General features: G+C 33.5%; 1 long non-coding RNA gene across 1 annotated transcript; it reads left to right on the forward strand.

Annotated features, from left to right (window-relative positions):
• Positions 1-5,169: 5,169 nt before the first annotated feature.
• Positions 5,170-8,371, forward strand: LOC108239145. The gene is made up of 4 exons (XR_005232637.1): positions 5,170-5,253; positions 5,673-5,809; positions 6,329-6,516; positions 6,630-8,371. It is a non-coding gene; the product is annotated as an uncharacterized LOC108239145 (long non-coding RNA).
• Positions 8,372-8,894: the final 523 nt, after the last annotated feature.

Here is an 8,894-nt window from a genome sequence, read left to right on the forward strand (position 1 = left end):
CGGACAGCCCACTAGATGGCAGCATTGTGCATTACACTGTAAACTGTAATCATTGTACCCAAATAAGTTTTTTATTTTTTATTTTTGAAACCCTGCACTTTATTTATTGCGCAACTGATTCAAATGATTGTATGACCTCCTCTGCAGCCACCAAATGTCTGTTAATCACTCATTCATTTAAGTCAGGAGTATGGAAGCAAGGAGACACCTAAAACATGCAGGGCAGGGGTACTTGAGGACCAGGTTTGAGAACCACTGTTTTACTGGGTCTTGGAGGTGTTAATGTTCTCATCCTGAGGTGCACTGGGACCCAGATCCCACAGTGCAAACTTCTGCAGCAGCTGGGAGAGGAGCTTCACGCTGGGTTTATGGAGGGGAGACAGTCATCAAAGCAGGTGGAACGAGGTGGAAGTCTAATCTATCAGCAATCAAAAGTGTAGTGCTCTAAAAAAAGGAGGCAGTGCCAGATTTGGAGATGCTGGAGGCTATTTTATTAGCCTCATTGTAAAACATTTCAAAAGTATTATTGCTTTCATAGCGCTTTATACTGACTTTTGACATCTAGTTTATGTCTATTTCATACGTCATGATTGCCGTTTATTGCATATTTAGGGGATTTAAAAAGTACTGTTTAGAAATTTGTTTAATCAAGTAAGAACTTAATTAAGATTTATAAAAAAAATATTTCTGTTGGATTTATTAGACAAAATGATTGACAGATCTGCTTGTATATGTTAAAATAGTTTGAGGATTTCCCATATAGATAAAAGTTTTATGCATAAATAAATGTTGTCTCTTAAATTAAAAATGTGTTGTTTTGATATTGTTTAATATGTGTAGTTAATTAAAGTTTTATCATAGTTATAAGCTCAAAAGATGAATTGAGTTTTAAATGCAGCGGTCAAAACAACCACTAGTGACCGTTCTGGTGTAAAATCTCCCGGTTCTCCCTCACCTGTTTCGTCGTCGCTGTTCACATATCTGTGGTGCTGAAAATGTGCCGGGTGCTTTTCTACCTTAATTTTAGAGCAATGCAAAGGTGAGGGAGAACCGGGAGAACCACAGAGTTTCACACAGCCGCATATTCACCTTTTTTTTTTTTTTTACATTTTAAGGTGGGTATTTCTGTATCTTCAGTGTGGTAGAGATGGGGCAGAAACTTGAGTAAATGGTCAACATGCAACGGAAAAAGAAACTGGCAATCATGAGCAAATGTACCTTCTATATAATAATGTTTCTGCTTTCATCTCTCTCTCTCTCTCTCTCTATATATATATATATATATATATATATATATATATATATATATACAGTATTTACATTTATTATTTTTTAATGTATTTTTTTGTTTGTTAGTTTGTATTATTATTTGGATTTTTTGTTTTGTTCTATGCTTCTCTTTCATCTCACATTTATAAACATTATTTCTGCCAAAGAAATCAAATTACTGTAAGCTTCAAGGTTTAACTCTCACAGAAAAAATAAACCAAATTATATTTTTGCTCTAAAAACAAAAACAAACAAAAAGACAAACAGACAACAATGAAGCTAAATTCCTCTGTCCTATTAAAAATCATTGACATGTATAAATATTTTAATATGTATTTTAATATTAGACTAACTTGAAACAAAATAGATTAAGTTTTACTTAAAATTATTAATTTATTGTTTTTTCATACAACTATAAAAAAGAATGTAGAAAATAAAAGACTAATTACGCTTCTGGGATTAACAATGCATTTGTTTTTTTCCAAAAAATTAGACCAAATTATATTTTTAATAATTAAAGTTTCACAGTCATATGCTACTATAAAATTGTAAATATTAAATATTAGTAGTAATATTATTATTATATTTGTCATTATTGTTATTATCATTGACTGTTGTAAACTGTTCTGAAAGTATTCATCTAAGAGCTTCATTAGAGAAGAAACTAAATTATTAAACTACAACAACTAATATTACTACTACTACTACTTTTATAACTACTAAAAATAATGATAATAATGTGATACAAAAAGTTGTTTACTTAAGAAAATGAGAAGCCTTAATATTAATAACTTCTATTACTACTACTACTACTACTACTACTACTACTACTACTACTAATAATAATAATAATAATAATAATAATAATAATAATAATAGTGTATAAACAGTTGTTTACGTACAGCACAACACCAGCTGATCACCAGTAAAGTGAAGGGATAGCAGACATAGATGTTGATCCACATCATCACATCTACACTTTCTGGAATCTCCATTTCTTGTTGGTTTGTGATGTAATTGTTGACTTTAGAGAAAATCCTGCATGTGAAAAAAAAGTTTTTAAACATACTGTAGTCACACATAACATTTAGGATAATAATAATAAAATGGATAAGGTGACTCAGGAATGCTGTTCTAGTTTTAAAACTGCTCTGAAATCTCCATCTTAAAAATAAAACATAAAATAACTGTTCATCCAAAAGGAACTTGTAGACAAAGGTGATTGAAAAAGTAAATGGTAAAAAATAAGAAAACTTAAATTTTTGCATTCATAATTAAAGTTAGTTCAAACAAGAGATTGACGACAGAACTATCTGTCTTTCACATGAATTAGTAAAAAATAATTCACTGCAAAGTTTCTTGTTTTGATGAATTAGAGTCGTTGTTTTGTTTCTGACTTCAACATCATATTTCTGACTCAACCTAATGATGAAAAAGTTTACTCACAAATGTTTTCCTCAGGATGTTTTCCAGCTCACAACTGCAGTAAATAAAACCAGAAGAGTCACATTTATCGTTTTTAATGTAAGTCTGCAGGGAGAAAAAAGGGCTTCTTCATAAGGTCCCACCCCCTGAACCCAAACTTGCACACAGTTGCACATTCACACACTGATCTTTCTGCTCTGTGAGGTGGTTTCTCTGCACCTTCAGAGCTTCACTGTGGTCAGATGAGTGGCAGGAAACTGAGTTAATGATCAACATGCAATGAAAAAAGAAACCACAAATCATTTTAAACAAAATGTACTTTAATCTTCATGTCAATGATGCATCTTTATTCTCACAGTATATGCTCTTACATTTTATATTATTTACCCAACAGAAACTTAAACTTTTATTAAAACAGCAACTAGTTGAGCAAACTGTTCTGGTGATGAACAAGGATCTCTTACTTTATCTTTGGATCATTTAGTTTCTAAAAACAGTGTACTTAGGATCAACTGTTCAGGAGAACAGGGAGTCTGGAAAAGAGGTGAAGAAGAGAGTCCAGGTAGGATGGAGTGGATGGAGAAAAGTTTCAGGAGTGATCTGTGACAAAAAGTTGGCAAAAATGGTCAGATGAAACGTTTGCAAGAGAGTCCAGAGTCCAACTATGTTGTATGGTTTGGAGACAGTGGGACTAACAAAAAGACAGGAGACAGAACTGGAAGTGGCAGAGCTGAAGATGTTGAGGTTCTCACAGCTGTAATACCTTTTATCAAACTCGATCGGACAGTTGTCAGTCAAGACACTCCCACACTCTCCTCCCTTAGCTCCTCTCACACACATTCATGATTGTTACTCTCAAGTTTATCTAATTCCATCAAAACAACAGTGTGGGTTTGCTATTCCTTTAACTTTTCTCACGCTGTACTGCATTCTGCTATTATCAATATTTGCTGTTGGTGGCCTGTTCAGAAATGTTAGAGGAAAAGGATTCAGGTGCGAGAATGTGAAAATCAAGGGGACGGATTACAAGGGGTCAGGATGAAAACCTTGGTCAAGGAAACCTCAATTCATCTTTTGAGCTTATAACTACGATAAAACTTTACACATATTAAACAATATCAAAACAACACATTTTTAATTTAAGAGACAACATTTAATTACGCATAAAACTTTTATCTGTATGGGAAATCCTCAAGCTATTATAACATATACAAGCAGATTTGTCAATCATTTTGCCTGATAAATCCAACAGAAATATTTTTATATGAATCAATAACAAGTACTTAATTAAATTCTTATTTAATTAAACAAACTTCTAAACACTACTTTTTAAATCCCCCAAATATATGTAATAAACGGTAATCATGAAGTATGAAATAGACATAAACTAGATGTCAAAAGTTAGAAAAAGCGCTATGAAAGCAAAAATACTTTTGGAACTTTTTACAATGAGGCAAATAAAATAGCCTCCAGTGTCTCAATATCTGGCACTGCCTCTTTTTTTGGAGCACAGTACACTTTTGATTCCTGATGGATTAGACTTCCACCTTGTTCCACCTTGACCGTCTCCCCTCCATAAACCCAGCGTGAAGCTCCTCTCCCAACTGTAGTTTCATCTTTAAACCCTTTTGGTTCAGAGCATGTAAATGTTTGTCCTTTTGTGTACTGCATTTGCAACTGTACTCTTTCAGTTGTATTCAGTTTCTTTTTTTATTTTTTTTATTTCTCTTACACCAGATTAAAAGATTAAAACCAGACCTTTTTATCCTGTAATATGCAGGCACATGCTGAGAGGGTCGCTAAAGTGATTGGAGCTACTGATTGCCTGTTAATGCTTTATTTTGCTAAGACCTTCTCATTAAAAGGACTCCACTGCCTTTAGTGCATAAGAGATTCAACAGGAGTCAGAACAATCTATGTTTGCATTTACAAACTTACAAAAAGTAAAGAGAGATAAATACATTGCTGGAATGCATATCAAAAATTTGCACATTTTGTCAAAAAATGTATAGGTTCTTTGAGGCCTGCTTTGTGAATGAGGGTAAAATTTTGGTTCATCATGTCAACCTCAAAACCTTAATGCATATCTGCAATATGTAGCACAAAAGTTGCTGACCGAAAAAAAAAAATCCACGGTTTTGCTTAGAATCATATCTGGTTCATTTTTCCATTCCCATTTTGTTTATTAACTCAACTTCCTGCCACTCACCACTCTGAAGCACTAAAGATACAAAGACAACCATGTCAGAGCAAAACAAATTATATAAAAGGGAAATCCTGTGAAAGTCTGATTAACTGTTGTGGTGGAATGGCAACTGATGTTGAAATGGCAAATATATTACATGTAAAAAAATGAAAAAATAAAACTGAAGTGTGTATTATGAAACCTGAGGCTCGTGTGTGTGTTTCTTTTTAGGAGGTGGAGGGGGTGGGACCTTGTGAAGCAGCACAGTTTTTTTTTTTTACTGCAGACGACTTACAGTAAAAACATCTAAATGTGACTCTTCTGGTTTTAATAACTGCAGTTCTGAGCTGGAAAACATCCTGAGGAAAACATTTGTGAGTAAACTTTTTCATCATTAGGTTGAGTTAGAATTATGATGTTGAAGTCAGAAACAAAACAACGACTAATTCATCAAAACAAGACGCTTTGCAGTGAATTATTTTTTACTAATTCATGTGAAAAACAGATAGTTCTGTCATCAATCTTTTGTTTTAATTAATGGTAATTATAAAAGCCAAGTTTTATCTTTTGCTTTTCATCATTCATTTTTCAATCAGCTTTGTCTACGAGTTTTGTTTTGGACACTTAGTTTTTATATTTACAGTTTGTGTGACAAACATTAACCTTTAAGATGCAGATTTTAGAGCAGTTTTAAAACAAGAGCAGCATTCCTGAGTCACCATAACCATTTTATTATTATTATCTTAAATTTTTGGTAAAATATGTTTTAAAACTTTTTTTTTTTCACATACAGGATTTTTTTCTAAAGTCAACAATTACATCACAAACCAACAAGAAATTGAGATTCAAGACCCTATAGGTGTGATGATGTGGATCACCAACTATGTCTGCTTTGTCCTCACTTTACTGGTCATCGGCTTGTGTTGTGCTGTACGTAAACAACTGTCTGTATCACATTATTATCATTTTTTTAAATAGTAGTAGTAGTAATCGTAGTAGTAGTAAAATTAGTTGTTGTAGTAATATGAAGGTTTCCTATATGTAAAAATAAAACTAAAGGTTTTTTCATCTGAAATTGATACAGTTCATGAGTCCTCAGTAAAGTGATTTACATGATTGTTAAAATAAAGTCAATACTTCGATGCTCAGAGGAAGTCAAACATTTATCAACAAGAATTGTTTTTCATAATTTAACACTTCTTTTAAACATTATTTGTTTGTTATTGAGTCAAAATATTTATTTATTTCTATTGAATTTTGTAACAAACACGTCATAACAAGTAGAAGTAATCAGAGTAAATCTAACACTCAACATAAAGACTAAAACCTTTTCATGTTAGAAGACAGCAGTGATCATGTGATTCTCACTGTTAATGAAGACATGAATGACTTTAGTCCATGCCATGTTTATAACAACATTAATGTGGTTTTAAATGAATGTTTCTGCAGGTACGAATGGATCATGTTCCGATCACCTACTACATCAACCTTCTTGCTCTAAATCTGATCCAATTTGTTTGTCTGATCCTTTTTATGGCAAAGAGAAACACACATTATCTCAGCTCTATCTTTGTTTCTGTGACTATCTTTGGTGCGATTGGAAGTCAGTACTTCAGGATGATCATTGCTCTGGAAAGGTACCAACACATCCTTCAGTTTGTTTTCTATATTATTCTTGAAGCCTCTTACAAACTGTGTGACATAATTCTGTGCAGTGACAGTAACAAAGCCTTTCTGTCTTGTGTTGCAGGTGTTTTTTCATCTCCAGGCCACAGCTGCACTTCATCAGACAAACTAAAGGTTTTGTGATGATCTGTCTCTCAGTCTGGATATTTTGTGTTGTCCTTTGTCTTCTTTCTATGTTTTTTTACCACCGTTTAATCATCACAGTTTCCCTCCTCCTTCCGGGTCTTGTCTTCATCGTCTGCCTCGTTCTGACCCTCAAATCACTTCCTGCAGCCACCTCTGTGCCCACTGAGGAAAAACGCAGAATTGTGGCAACTTTGGTTTTTTTGCTGATTAACTACACCATCACAAACCTTCCAATGGTTTTTTGGGGAATTAAAAATTCATCCCATGAAGCTTTCTTTGATAGAAACATTAGAGTTTCTTTGATTTTTCTTTTCCTCGGTCCATTTCTGGATTTGATTCTGTTTGTTGTTATGCGTAAAGGCCTCATTGACAAGCTGCTGACGTGTCTCTGCTGCTGCAGGATGGAAAACTCTGCAGAAAATGACAGCAGAGGAACATCTGAAGCTCAGACAGAATGAAAGAGAGGAGAAGGAGAGCAAAATGTAGGACACAACTCAAATAAATCAGACCAATCAAAAAGAGTGAGTCCAGTAAAACACCAGTCTTTATAAATATTGAGATGTTTTGTGCTAATGGACAGCTGACACTCATCAGCCTCTCTGAAAGTAGAAATCTTGTTCTCCTGTCTCTGGGGGGGAAAGATGACAGAAAACATGAGAAAATTATACAATAAAACCAAGAAATCAATAGATGCAGAAACTGAGTTGTACTATTGCAGCTGTACAAAGTCTGATGTGTGTACTTAGAATTTTGTTATTTTAGGAGTTACAATTTGTTATTATATATTTTATCTTGTCGTAAAAGTTTTTTTGCAGCAAATGTGTTCTCACTTTGTTGAAACGGGAAACTAACAGATCCTTTTTTTTATCTGATATCATCTCATGCTAAGAAGTTGAAAAGTAAAACATCTTCAAGATACAAAAAAAGAAGTTCAGGTACTCGCTATTTACTTCTTAGGATCACAGTTTATTGAACGACTAAGCACTTACATCAACAAATTATGGTTCATATTAACAATAAATAATAATGTTTCACAACAACAATTTTATTACATTCCTTATTTATGTGTTTGTTAATGTCATTCAAGGTATTTTTAATTGATGTCAGAACTAGTCAACTTTGACCCAAACATCATGTAAGGGTTCAAACAAAGAGCACATACTGCTACACTAAAGAGGCACCATAAATCTAAAGATAAATGTTTATTTAACTTTAAATGTAAGCTAATGTTTTTCCCAGGGCATGTTGATCACTAACTCAACTTCCTGCCACTCTTCTAACCAAATTGAAGCTCTAAAGATGCAGAGAAACCACTTCTGCCTTCAGGTCCAGACTGCCTTCACACTCACAGTGTTTTATAAAAACTTTCTTATATTGGTGCATTGATGGTTGTGCATTTAAATTATTTTACTAACTTCCAATAGGTTTTACCTTTTTAAAGTCATGTTGGTTGAAGGACCTGGAGAACATTTGAACTTCATTAGCAGAGCTTTGAAAACGACAGCTGCATTAGTCTGAATGAGAAAACCTGCTGACTTTAGTTTGCATTCTGTGTGTTTGTGTGCAGCTCTGTGGGGGCAGATATTTTAAGAGTTATCAGTATTACCACAATCTGAAAACATCTGAACATGAAACTATTGATTTTATCAACTAGTTCAGAGGTAAAAACCATCCTGAGTAACAGATGTTAGTAAAGTGCTTCATTATTCAACATAATCAGAATTATTGTACTGAAGTTAGAAACAAAATGTTTCTTATTACTTATTTTGTAGTTTGTACGTTGTTCAGTGTAGTAAATTTAATTCCATTAAATTCAATGCAAAAATCTTTTGGCGGATGATAAATTTATTTGAAGTCTTTCCTGCAAAGATCTTTTACTTTAAGGTGTTTTTAACAAAGCATCTGCATCCTACATCTAATATGTGAAGCGAGTGTGAAATATTAAGTTACAAACTAAAAACTGATCTTTATAAATGTGAGAAAGAAATTAACAATAATTGCTATATTTTACATGGTTGTTTTTGAAAACCATTTAATGTTGAAAATTGTGTGTGTGGACATTATTGGAAGTACAGTGGAATATATTCTGACCACCACCAGGAGGCAAGGCAGGTGAAGTGTCTTGCTTAAGGACACAACGGCTGAACCAGCAACCCAGGACAAACAGGATGAACTCCTACCTCCTGAGCCACTGCCGCCCTAC

Source organism: Kryptolebias marmoratus, linkage group LG22 (genome assembly GCF_001649575.2).
Source record: "Kryptolebias marmoratus isolate JLee-2015 linkage group LG22, ASM164957v2, whole genome shotgun sequence".
NCBI classification, from domain to species: domain Eukaryota; kingdom Metazoa; phylum Chordata; class Actinopteri; order Cyprinodontiformes; family Rivulidae; genus Kryptolebias; species Kryptolebias marmoratus.